We start from the raw sequence: 14,266 nt of genomic DNA on the forward strand, positions 1-14,266 counted from the left end.
CCAAGACAGAAATCCTACTCATCTCTCCTGAGAACAATAGCTCTAACTCTTCTCTTCCTACCAACCTACCTACCTCACAAGTTAGAGACTTAGGAGTGATAATAGACAACCGGCTAAACTTCAAAGCACATATCAACAAAACAACCAAAGACTGTTTCTATAAACTCCATGTCCTGAAAAGGATAAGACCTCTCTTCCATGCTCAAGACTTCAGAACGATCATCCAAGCAGTCATCTTCTCAAAATTAGACTATTGCAATTCCCTATTGCTAGGTCTGCCCTCATCCTATTCCAAACCATTACAGATGGTTCAAAATTCAGCAGCCCGACTACTAACAGGCGCAAAAAAGAGAGACCACATAACTCCCATCCTGAAAGAGCTACATTGGCTACCCGTATACTTCCGTATCATGTATAAAGCCATGTGTGTCATCTTCAAAACTATACATCAACGCATCTCCCTCGATCTTCAAATCCCCCTCCAAGCATACAATTCGACAAGACCTACCAGAGAAGTTTACAGAAGCGCCCTCCAAGTTCCTCCCACGAAAACGACCAGACACATTACCCTCAGAGATCGGGCCACCTCCACAGCTGGCCCTTCTCTATGGAATTCCATTCCTACAGATCTCAGACTAGAACCATGCCTCCTAACTTTTAGGAAAGGACTTAAGACTTGGTTATTCAAGCACAATCTAATGACACAATCCAAGGACTCAATCCAAGGACTCCCCAAAACATTCAACTACTAACAATACCATTTGTACATAGTATTTAATTAATTTAATTTGTATTTTGTCTAACCAGTTATTCTTTCCTATCTCTTCCTTCTTCTCCAAGTTCTCTGACCCTTGTTAATTGTAACTGTTCCTTCGATCACCACAGTTTTAGTTTGATGTATTTAATGCACCCCGTTTCATGTAAACCAGCAAGATATGTCCTCATGATTGCCGGTATATAAAAACCTTAAATAAATAAATAAAATAAAATCTATATACCTCTCTGTCTGCCTCAGCTCCTCCAGGTCTGCCACTCTAGCCTCCAGAGATCGGACTCGTTCTCTGAGAACCAGGAGCTCTTTGCATCGCATGCACATGTACAACTTCTCACCGGTGGGTAAAAAATCATACATGTGACACTCGATGCAAAAGACTGGGAAGCCCCCCTCTTGCTGCTGGACTGCTGCCTTCATCTCAATTTTGATCAGTTCCTAGTTAAGTTTTAGGTTGCTATGGGAGTAGGAATGTGTCTAACTTCCTTTAAATGTATTAGTGAATTCACTATGTGTCTCGTAGTGGCCTACCGGGGTCTGATCGAATTCTCAATAAAGTTTTTGTTGATGTTTTTTTTGTTTGTTTTTTTTTGTGAAAGTGGCACCTGCCTATAAATTAAGGGATGAGCTAGGGCTGGGAAATACAAACAGTCTAACTTCAGTTAGTCAGCCTGAGTGACTCACTGCTCCCTTGATTAACAAATGTTGGTCCCTATTCAAACCCAATCACACTACCTCAACACCTTTCCAAGGTGAGTAACTGAGCTGAACTATTCAACTTTTTACTTTGGTATATACTGCTCCTAGCTTATTTCTAGCTTCTGGCTACTTTTTTGTGGTTTTTTTTTTTCAATACAATGCACTCAGTTAGTATTAAAACAAACAGTAAGCTCTTTAAAAGTCTGGAGAACACTCAGTTCTGCAGACTTTTAAAAATAAACACACTATCTACTGCTACCTTATTGACTGACTAAAAATACAAACAGTCTAACTTGTTTATTCACTGCCTACCTACTGCTACCTTATTGACTGACTATTTAAAAATGCAAACAGTCTAACTTGTTTATTCACTGCCTTTCTGACTATTAAAGGCACAAACACACTAAATAATATTCCCAAATAGTTAACTTTGCCCCAATACTTTTAAAAAAGTCAATGTCCCAAGCAAAAACTTACTGATTCCTTTCAGCCACCAGCAAGATGATCCTCTCCTCTCAGTGTTTCCACTGGAATGTGGGTTACTGAGCTCTTTCCTTCTAATTTATAATGTGCTTCTAAGGTTAATTAGTGCAAAACAATCCCTTAGGAGATGTACACTTCAGTTAGATTTCCTGCGTGACCTTTCAGTTAGATTTCCTGAGTGACTCACTGCTGTGCTGATTAACAAAGAATAGTACCTATTCACAAACACACAACTACCATCACCCAACTACTCTCTGACTTACAAGCCCCTGAGGCAGCCACCATCGGTGGCGAAACTCGGCCAGAGTCGGGCACTTGTATATGATTTGCACGTCTCCATCAATAAAGACTTGAAAAAGACTTCTTGTGGCATCCACCACTTTGTTGCTTCCTCACGGCTCTACTGGATCGCCTACCTTGTTGCTTTTTGGGTCCATCTGTCCTGATATATGGCATCCTTCAAGTTTTAGTCTGTCTCCACCTGCTGGAAAGGAGGCTCAACCCACTGTCTGGACTGATCCGGGTACGTACAGGAAACAAAAAGGTTTTGCTCAGAGCAACCCAATCCATAGAGGGAACACTGCTTGGAATCTGTATGATATTATGGCCAATACTGATATGGTAAAGTTCCCATACCAAAACAGTACTAAATGATAGCACTCAAACAGGAACAATCTTATCCATGAAAAGGCAACACTACAAATATTACACCAGGCCCTAAAACAGCTCTTATTAGGAAATCAGGCTGCTATAAATCCCTAGATAGAAACTACATGCTAGCAGAATATCCGACCTTGGTTACACATGCAGAACACAGACAGTAAATACAGAATAAAGAGACCATAAAGTATAAATAGAAACTGAACTGGAAATTACAACAAGTGAACAAACAACTTATGTCTTGGAGATATCTCTGGGGGTGAAGAAAATGACAGGACAAGGACTAACAGAAACTTGATGTGAACATCAGGCAAGTGTGCCTCAGTTTGGGAAGGGGATCAGGGTAATATTAGGTCTAATTTCCCTTTTTTTGACATGAGAAACTGTATGTGACACTCCCATAGGTTCATGCAATTTTGGGATTGAGACGGTCTATGTTATCTATAAAAAAGATGTACAGGGAGAGACACAGAGAGTAGTGTTTCTGATTAGCATCTGGCCAGAGAACATCTGCCCTTCTGTTCCTCCGAAGGGTACCTGTATTGCTTATTGATATGTTGTGAGTGAGCTGTTTAGTGGACCCTTGGGACGACCTGTGAGAGACTGGGGAGAGATGTACTATAGACTCTAGTGAGTGACAGGTCGGGAGGCGGATACCAGGCAGGAGCTGGACATGAGCTTCACCCTGGAAGGCGGTACTCCCCCAGATGGAGCCCGTAGGAGCCCAGCCGCTGGGACTTAGGTGATTCACCCTGGAAGCCAGTACTCCCCCGGGAAGAGCCCGGCCGCTGGGACTTAAGAGATCACGGAAGCTGGAGCTGGAGCAGGCTGGCAGAGATCAGGAGTCAGGCAGGAACTGAAGCAGGCTAGGACTGAAGCAAGCAGGAACTGAAGCACGACTGGCTACTGGAACCAGACAGGAGCTGAAGGAGGACTGGCTACGGGAACCAGACAGGAGCTGAAGCAGGACTGGCTACTGGAACCAAGCTGGAACTGAAGCAGAACAGGTTACTGCAAACAAGCCAGACGGAAGCAAGACTTGGGCACGGAGTGAAACAAGTCTCAGGCAGGAACGGAGTTGCTAACGCAATAGCACACTCCGGGGCACGGCGCAACAGAGAACCGGAAGGAACCCCATTGCAAGGCAAAGTCCTGGGCTCCGCGGCGGCCTTACATAGGCCGCGGCGTCTGACGTCACGGATAGGGCGGAGCCTTCAGTGGCAGGAAACGGCCTTCATAAGCGCGGCTTGCTCGCGTGCGTAGGGAGAAGGCGTCCAGGCAGGGCTTCTTGGCGGCGTCCCCTCCCCCCCCCTGCGGGGATGCCGCGAAACAGGCCGCAGACCCTTGGAGACGGGCTGGGACCAAGGAGGTAAGGGCCTAGTCGCCAGTGCCGCAACTGGGACCGCGGAGGTAAGGGCCTAGTCGCCAGTGCCGCAACTGGGACCGCAACAGTACCTTCCCTCTTATGCCCCCTCTTAGCAGGCCCGGGTTTAACTGGATGATCTTGATGGAAGGCTTTCAGTAAGTCCTTATCAAGGATGTTGCGGGCTGGCTCCCATGTGTTGTCCTCAGATCCACAGCCTTCCCAGGCGATGAGGTACTCCCAGCGGCGTTGATGAAATCTGATATCCCGAAGGTACTACCCTTACAATTGGCGGTCTTCTTATGGTCGCAGACCTTATAGGTCTTACCAGACTTTCCGGCTTCAACCATACCCATCGTATCAAAGACCACAACAACAGCAACAACAAACCCAGCTGCCTCGTAGGGGTAAACCCCGTACTCAGAGACAACAGCCCCAACAGCCGACACCTGCGATTAAATCAACGCAATCTTTTTAGATTTACAGCCACCACCACAAATCTTAACGCCACCAGGAATAATCCAGTCATGTCTACCAGTGTGGGAACAGATTACTTCCGACCAATGGGTACTAGAAATAATACGTCAGGGTTATCAACTGCAATTCATAACACGACCACCATTACCCTACCTTCCCACAGTGAAGATTCAGAGATCTCAGTTACAACTCACACAAGAGATTACAAGCCTGCACAATCAACAGGCCATCAAACTTCTGTCCCGGAAACAACACAACACGGGGTTTTACTCCCCATACTTCCTAATACCAAAGAAATCAGGTGGCCTTCGCCCCATCTGGACCTTCGGGAACTCAACAAATTCCTGACGAAAGAGAAATTCAAAATGGTATCCTTGAAGTCAATTCTTCCTCTACTACAACCCAACGACTGGATGTGTTCCATCAACCTGAAGGATGCATACACTCACATTCCCATCCATCCATCCTCTTGGCGTTACCTATGTTTTCAGTACAAACAACAACACTACCAGTACAAGGTACTCCCTTTTGGATTATCACCTGCACCCAGAGTATTCACCAAATGCATGATAGTGGTGGTGGCTCATCTCAGACAGCAGGGCATCACAATCTTTCCATACCTGGACGATTGGCTAATAATAGCCTCCACTTGGGAGATACTGATCGATCATCTCCACAGAGTAATACAATGCTTACAAATATTGGGACTAGTGATCAATTTTCAGAAATCACATCTACAGCCAACACAACAGCTGCAGTTTATAGGAGCATATCTGGACACCACACGAAACAGAGCATACCTTCCATCGGACAGAAGATTACAACTACGCCAGCTTCTACATCAACTGCACAAACTCAAACACCCTCAGCGAGGCAAGTGTTAGTAGTCTTGGGTCACATGGCGGCAGCCAATTTCACAGTTCCCAACACCAGGCTACATATGAGACGTCTACAGTGGGGACTGAAGTGTCAGTGGAAACAACACACACAACCGTTAACACAGGAAATAACACTAATATCCGAGATGAAGAAGGACATAGCATGGTGGCTTTTCCACTCCACCCTCTCCAAGGGAGCACTGTTCCGTCCACCCACTCATGACGCAGTCCTAACCACAGATGCATCGCGGAAGGGTTGGGGAGTGCATCTCGAAATTTACGAAACGCAAGGCATATAGACACTAGCAGAACAAAACCTACAAATAAATTTGTTAGAACTCAGAGCGATCCAAAAGGCTGTACAAGTTTTTCAAGATTACCTAAAGGGTTGCAGAGTCTTGATCTACACGGACAATCAAGTAGCAATGTTCTACATCAACAAACAAGGAGGGTCTGGTTCTTGGTCCCTCTGCAAAGTCACATTGATTATCTACCAACATGCTCACCAACATTGCATTCATCTGCAAGCGACTTACGTTTCAGGAGTGGCCAACACACGAGCAGACAGGTTAAGTCGAATCTTTCATCCTCACGAATGGACACTCAATTCAGACATAGCTCAAACCGTATTCTTGCGATGGGGAACCCCGTCGATAGATCTCTTCGCAACGGAGATCAATGTGCAAGTTCCCAAATTCTGCTCCATAAGACCCAGCAACTTCAGGATAGCTCAAGATGCTTTCCTCATTCCTTGGTCGACAGGCCTCCTATATGCCTTTCCTCCCATACCTCTGACACAAGAACGATTCAAAAGTGCATAGTGGACAGAGCTCAATTGATTCTTATCGTCTCGGCCAGGCTGTGACAACCATGGTACACTTTCCTTCTCCGACTATCTCTAGAAGAACCAATTCATCTACCAAATCATCCAGATCTCCTACTCCAGGATCACGGGACTCTTCTACACCCATTACACGCATCCCTCCACTTGACAGCGTGGAGGTTGAACGGCTCCTATTAACAGAACAGGGAGTCTCTCAGTCTACAAATTAATTTTATTAGAATCAAGAAAACTTTCAACAAAGAAAAACTACAGTTACAAATGGAAACGTTACTCTACTTGGTGCATATCCAACAACATATCACCAATGGACTGTCCACCAGAACAACTCATGGATTACCTTCATACACTGTACGACACTGGGCTAGCCACATCATCCATAAGGGTTCATCTCAGTGCCATTGGTGCATACCATAGACCATTAAATAATACGCTGATATCCAATCATCCATTACTATCTCATTTCATTAGAGGACTATCTCATCTTCGTCCTCCAATTGCAAAACCTCCCGTTCATGGAATATCAACACAGTCCTGGAACAACTCATGCTTCCCCCCTTTGAAACTATGGAATCAGCACATATGAAGTACTTTACTTGGAAGGTAGTGTTTCTAATAGCAGTAACTTCGGCACGATGAGTCAGCAAGCTACAAGCACCAGTCCATTATTCACCATATTTGCAGTTTTTTCACCAAAAGGTGGTTCTCAGAACTCACCCATCCTTCTTACCGAAGGTAGTTTCACAGTTCCATCTTAACCAAAGCATAGAACTACCAATCTTTTTCCCTAAACCTCATGCCAACGAGAGGGAAAAGTTACTTCATACGCTGGATTGTAAAAGAGTGTTAGCTTACTACAAAGAAAGAACAAAATTGGAATCCCGAGCTTCTAAACTATTTCTATCATTTGATCCAAAAGCACCGGGACTGCCAGTGTCAAAATGTACCATCTCTAGCTGGATAGTACAATGCATTCAATTTTGCTATGACAAACAGAAATTACATCTATCTTCTATACCCAAAGCTCACCAAGTGAGAGCCCTAGCAGCTTCATGGGCACACCTTCAGAACGTACAGCCCGATAGACATTTGCAAGGCAGCTACATGGGCATCACTCCATACCTTCACAACACACTACTGCCTTGATCAGCAAGCGACCACGGATGCGAAGATAGGGCAAGCAATCCTGCAATCTCTATCCTCATGTCCTCGGTGACTACCACACTTCTTCAGATCACGTTCAAATAACAGTATCGCACTTAACGTGATCGGGAGCTTGGGGCTTCCATAACAGCATGGCTAATTGAGCCCTGCTATCAACGGGAAAAAGCAAGTTTGCTTACCGTAAGCGGTGTTTCCGTAGATAGCAGGATGAATTAGCCATGCTGACCCGCCCTCCACCCTGGCAGTCACCGTTTCTTCAGATCAACTACAGCTTAATCACAGACTGAGGAGAATCTGTTACTTTCCTGCGTGGGAACACACGCGCAGCTGCAGAGACAAAAAACTAAACCTCTGCTTAACAAGCTCCGCCTACCGGACCTGATTGGCAGATCCCATGACAGCATGGCTAATTCATCCTGCTATCTACGGAAACACTGTTTACGGTAAGCAAACTTGCTTTTCTCGGTGAATGTATAAATAGAAATATGGAGACAAAAACTGAACTGGAAACGGCAAGAAGCCAAACTCTGTATGTAGTAAAACAACGCAAAAACATTAGCTTTATGGTCACTTTATTCTGTATTTGGTGAGGGTCTGTCTGTGTTCTGCGTGTGTGACCCAGCTAAAGGTGTTCTGCGAGCTTGTAGTTTCTTGGTATGGATCTATAGCAGCTTGGCTTGTTCTGTTTTCCTAATAGGAGGTGTATTGGTGTTTAGGGCCTGGTATAATTTTTGCAGTGCTGCCTTTTCATAGGTAGAACATAAGAAATTGCCATGCTGGGTCAGACCAAGGGTCCATCAAGCCCAGCATCCTGTTTCCAACAGAGGCCAAAACCAGGCCACAAGAACCTGGCAATTACCCAAACACTAAGAAGAAACCATGCTACTGATGCAATTAATAGCAGTGGCTATTCCCTAAGTATAATTGATTAATAGCCATTAATGGACTTCTCCTCCAAGAACTTATCCAAACCTTTTTTGAACCCAGCTACACTAACTGCACTAACCACATCCTCTGGCAACAAATTCCAGAGCTTTATTGTGTGTTGTTACTGTTTGAGTTCCATAATGCAGGTGTAACTTTCTGCACATTAGTTTGTATATATTATTTCAGATCCTGGAAGTCTGATAGGTGCTATATTTTTGTTTTGCACAGAATGCAGAGTGGCTTTTTTGGGTTTCCATTCCAGTTTCTGTTTCCACATTTGTAATTTTTTGGTCTCTGTACTTGGTGAAGGCTGATTCTATGTGGTGAAGTATTTTACTAGCATGTAGGCATTTGTATCAATATTATTTGTCATACTGTCTGATCTACTAGATAACCATAAGCCAGACATATGCGCCGTCACTGAAACCTGGCTCAAGGACTCTGATATTGTACTCCTCAATCAGCTCCCTTCTGACACCTATGACTTTTTCTCCATCCCTAGACTGAAGAAACGAGGTGGTGGTCTCCTCCTCGCTGCTAAATCTCAAACCTGTAAAAATCTTCACACCACACAAATTAGAGATTGGGCTATTCAAATCTCAGAATCTCCAGGTCTGCCTAGTATATGCCCCCCCTAGCATTCTCGAACACAACCCCTCCCCCCTTATCGAGTTCATCTCCAACAACATCAACAGCGACGCCCCTGCCATTATCCTGGGGGATTTCAACCTCCATGTTGATGCTACCCCCCGCTCCACCTCATGTGAAGCCATCCTCAGCACACTCGAAGCCATCGGCTTTACCCAAGTTATCACCTCCCCCACACACAAAGTAGGGCACACCCTGGACCTCCTCTTTGTCAACTCCAGCATTAGCCTACCCTATAAACCACGCTGTACCCCTGTCCCATGGTCCGATCATGCTACTGTCAAATCCTCCATATCTATAAAGATACCCAAACCATCCAAATCCCCCTCCACCACATCTTTTGCCTACAGAAAATCCTGCCCCAGTGAGGACCTCACGTCAGCCTTCGCCAGCTCTTCTCTGAAACTCAACTGTTCAACTCCAAACACAGCCCTAGACTCTTAGAGCCACATCACCTTAGATATCACAAACAAACTGTGCCCTATCACCACACATAAAACTAAACTATCTCCAAAAAAACAAAACCCATGATACTCCCCAGACCTCAAACTAATGAAATATGAGCTCAGGCAGAAAGAACGCACATGGCGTAAAGACCCATCCCCGCAAAAAGCATCCATATTCAAATCCTCACTACATCTCTACAGGCTAGCCACCTTTAAATCCAAACGAGACTACTACGCCCTAAGAATCCACGATTACAAATATAACCCCAAAGCCCTCTTCACCTATGTTTCTTCCCTTACCAAACACACATTCCCCCCCCCCCCCCCCCAATTCCTGACAGTGAAGCTAGCAGCAAATGTGAAGAACTGGGATGCTACTTTCATGACAAAATCGCAACCATCCTTCTCCGATTTCCCTCAACTCCCTCCTCGCTCCCAGCTGACACAGGCACTGTCCCACCCTTGTCCTCCTTTAACGACCTTGAACTCGTTTCATCCACTGAAATCACATCTATCCTCAAAAAGATGAAACCTGCGACTCATCCTTCAGACACTATCCCCACCAAAGCCCTCCTCACCATACCTGACATCATTTCCAAACCCATTGCAGATGTTATCAATTGCTCCCTCTCTTCAGGCATTGTCCCTGACCCACTCAAGCATGTTGTAGTCAAACCTCTGCTCAAAAAACCCACACTCAACCCCAAGGACCCTGCCAACTTTCGCCCTATCTCCAATCTCCCTTTCATCTCAAAAATCATGGAGAAGGTCGTCAACTCGCAACTTACAGAATTCCTTGAAACTCACAACCTTCTCCACCCTTCTCAATTTGGCTTCCGTAAACACCTCAACACTGAGACCCACTTACTTTCCTTGACAGACTACTTACTCAGGGGAATGGATCAAGGTCACAGCTACTTTCTTGCTCTACTGGACATTTCAGCAGCTTTTGACACCATAAATCACACCCACCTCCTTGCCCGCCTAACCGACATTGGCCTTTCCGGCACAGCCCTTAAGTGGTTCTCATCCTACCTCGACAATAGGAAATTCACCGTGAAAATAGGCAATGCTGAGTCCTCCCACTATGCCCTCGCCCAAGGAGTCCCCCAAGGCTCCTCCCTCTCTTCTACCCTCTTTAACATTTACCTCACCCCCTTGTGCAATCTCTTATCAGAACTTGGCCTCAAATTCTTTCTCTATGCTGATGATGTGCAAATCATCATACCCATTCAAGGCTCCCCTCTCTGACACCCTTGAATCCTGGGGAAACCATCTCGCTGCCATCAACTCCTTACTTACCAACCTCCACCTTGCTCTAAACACTGCCAAAACTGAACTCCTCCTCATATCCCATCACCCCCCTACCAATCACGCACTCACAATTGACTCTGCTATCAAGATTCCTCATGCACAGCCCTGCGCAAGGAACCTGGGGGTCCTAATCGACCAACAACTGAACTTCAAAAAACATATCAGTGCCATACTCAAAGAGGGTTTCTTCAAACTTAAAGTCTTAAAAAACCTGAAACCTCTCCTTCACGCTAGTGACTTCCGCACTGTCGTCCAGGCTACACTGGCATCCAAGATGGATTACTGTAACTCCCTCTTTCTTGGCCTACCCTACTCCTCCTTAAAGCCCCTCCAAATGCTACAGAACACTGTAGCCAGAACCCTCTCCAACGCTCATAAATACGACCATATTTCCCCTATACTTAAGGACCTACACTGGCTCCCTATTCCCTCCCGCATCCTCTTTAAATCCCTGGCCATTATCCATAAAGTCTTATATTCCCATCACTCCAACTGGCTGGTAGATCCCCTCCGATTTGCCTGCTCGAATCGACCGACAAGGACCACTAACAAAGGGTCCCTCCATGTGCCATCCCTAAAGAAAGCACACCTCACAGCTACAAGGGATCGGGCGCTCTCCATTGCTGGACCTATGCACTGGAACTCACTCCCAACCCACCTCAGACTTGAACCTTGCATCACCAAATTCAGAGCCCAGCTCAAAACCTGGCTATTCAAACAAGCCTTTCCCCAACACCCTTGATGAATATTGAATTGTGATGGATCATGACCTGAATTTGACTATGAACTTGTTCTTATGACATTATAGTTCACTTGTTAATTGTTCCTATTCTTCTCTGCTCTCCTATTGTTTTTTTGTTCCCCCTACCCTTCCCCTGTTACTTGTAATTTCCGTTGCTTTTGTTCTATGTAAACCGAGGTGATGTTTCGACTAACATCGGTATAGAAGACTCTTTAAATAAATAAATAAATAAATATTTGTTGTGTTTTCTCAATAGAACATGCATTGGTGGTAAATTACTGTTTTTTCATAAGGAGGGCTATTGAACCTGGTAGGAGAGAGTGTTTATGTTGCTGTTATTGAGATTTCACCAGAAATATCTTTTTTTGTATGGCAAATTGTCCTAGTTCTGCTCTGCACCCATTGCTGGGGGTCGAGGGGGTTCCTGTGGAATGCAGAGTGTTTGTTTACATTTAGCCGGTGATGGTCACATCTTCAGTGTGTCATGCATGTGAGAACCATCTGTCAGGTGTGTCCCGCCCGAAAAAAGGTTGAAAACCATTGCTGTAAAAGGCTAAGGAGTTAGAAAATCTACTTGCACATCCCATCCAATGAGAAAGTGCACGCTATTGGTATGATGGTGAAATTATTGATGACTAAAAGTTACTTTGTAGGCAGCAACATATTTGTAAGCAGTACTTATATCTTTGCCCAAAAATAAAAGTATAGGAGAAATAATACTCCCAGTGTGTCATGGCTATTTTGAAGCTTTCTTAAGGAAAAATATGCAGTGCTTGCAACATGGTTGTAACCACATCCATATCAGACTATACACATTTTATTTTATAAGTGCCTGTAACAGATAGAAAAACTGCAGGAAGTTGTCTGAGGGTGCAGTTAGCATTCTGGTAGTAGAGGATTGTGCAATTGATACAGACCTACTTTTTAGTGGCAATCCCTCCAATTTCTTTTAAAGTCCTATTTGAATTGGCTAATAATACTTTATTTGTTGTTATTTATGATTTGTATAACATATTCTAGATGTACTAAGCACTGTACTGAGACACATAATGGACAGTCCCTTCTTCTTGGTGCTTACAAAGCAGACAGGAACAGGAGACACAATGAAAAACAAATAGGGAGCCTTTGGCAAGATTACAAGGCCATGACTGTTGCGCGCCCCGTCAATGCCCCACCCACGCACGGGCCTGCACACCTCGCTTGCTCCTCTGCAGGTTATGGGTCGGCCTCCCCAGCGGCAGCCACGAGCTCCTCTAGGCCTCGGCGTCTCACGGCGGTGGTCGCCGGGCCTTCCACTGCGCACCAGGCCTCTCGCCAGGGTTTGGCATCTCCAGTGGCGTTGGCCATGCCCCTACGCACGCACGGACCACCCGGCCTCTTGTAAGTCCTAGCTCCGCGGCGCGCCCTGATTGATGGAATGATATAAGGAAGTCCCTGCCTACACTTCCTTGCCTTGGCAATCAGGTCGGCATTGTATTGTGTGCTAGTTTGCCTCCGCATTCACGGTCTTGTTCCAGCATCCTTCTGTTCCAGTGTCCTTCTGTTCATCTTCCCAGGTAGTACCCTTGGCCTGTCTCTCTGGTACTGACCTTGGCCTGTTCCTTGACCATCCTGTCTGCTGCCTGCATCCTGACCTCTGCCTGCCTTGTGACCTCATCTGACCTCTGGAACCTGACCTCTGCCTTATTGACTACTTCTCGGACTGACCCTCGGATTCCGACCTCTGCCTTGTTGACCATGTCTCCTCATTCTGGCTCTGTCCCTTGCCTTGTCATAGTCTACGCTGTTTGGGTCTTCCTTGCTTCTCCAGACCAACAGTGTGAAGTCCGACCGCACTCCCTTGTTGATCGTGGGCACACCTTTCTACTACCTCTCCGGGAGACCCTGCGAGGCCCACCTAAGTCCAAGCAGCCCGGGTCCCTACGGGCTCCACCCGGGGGGGGACCTCGGGCTTCCAGTAGTGAAGCTCATCCTGGCCTCTGTCTCCTCCTGCGCTCCGCCCCCTAGGGGCAGGTGCTTTCTGGTCCCTACCAGGGAGCCGTTCTCCACTGCTCCAGGACAAGGGTCCACCTCCAAGCGCAACAATGACTGAAAAGATTTAAGGTAGGTGGGGTTAAATTGAGGAAAGGCAACTTTTATATGAACATCAGACATGACATTTGTGGTCTGGAAATATTTCAGGGAGAACTCTGGTTAGGTAAGTTGTTGCTAATTAGCCTTTTCTTGTACAATAGATATATTCCAATTTTATGGTATACACCACCACTGACTTAATTAAAGGTTCAGAATAATTTAAAGGGGAAATTCATGCTCAAATGTCGAGGGAGCTGATTGTCTGGTAAGATGAAAGCCCTCGCTACCTGAAAGATAACTTTTAGATTTGAGCAGATTGTATTCTCTTTGACCATAAAAAGACTCATCATTGCTACTAGGAACATCCATTTTGTGCTCCCAGCAGCACAGCAGTGCTCAAAGAAATCATTTTTTTTTTTTTTATAAGGGGTGATGCAAGGGTTTTCACTGTCCTACATAAATCATTTCCTGCCTTTGAGAGTGGGCCATCTGTCCTCACAAAAGAGTGAAATCAAGGGAGGAAATTCTTAAAAACTTACCAGAATAAAAGATGTGTAAGTAGGCTGGCCCTATGGCTCCATAGGAGACTCAGTTTGGAGCATCTCATCTGGCAGGGCTTGGGCATGTCATAGAAGTGGTATGCTTAAGATCCAGAGAGGAAGGTAGTGAAGGAGACTGCAGCTTTGGAGAGACCACTGCTGACAGAAGAGAGGCAGTGAAGAGTTTAAGCTTAGTGGAGAATTCCTCTCTTGACCCTGGTCAGCAAGAAGCTTGATTTG

Source organism: Rhinatrema bivittatum, chromosome 7 (genome assembly GCF_901001135.1).
Source record: "Rhinatrema bivittatum chromosome 7, aRhiBiv1.1, whole genome shotgun sequence".
NCBI classification, from domain to species: Eukaryota; Metazoa; Chordata; class Amphibia; order Gymnophiona; family Rhinatrematidae; genus Rhinatrema; species Rhinatrema bivittatum.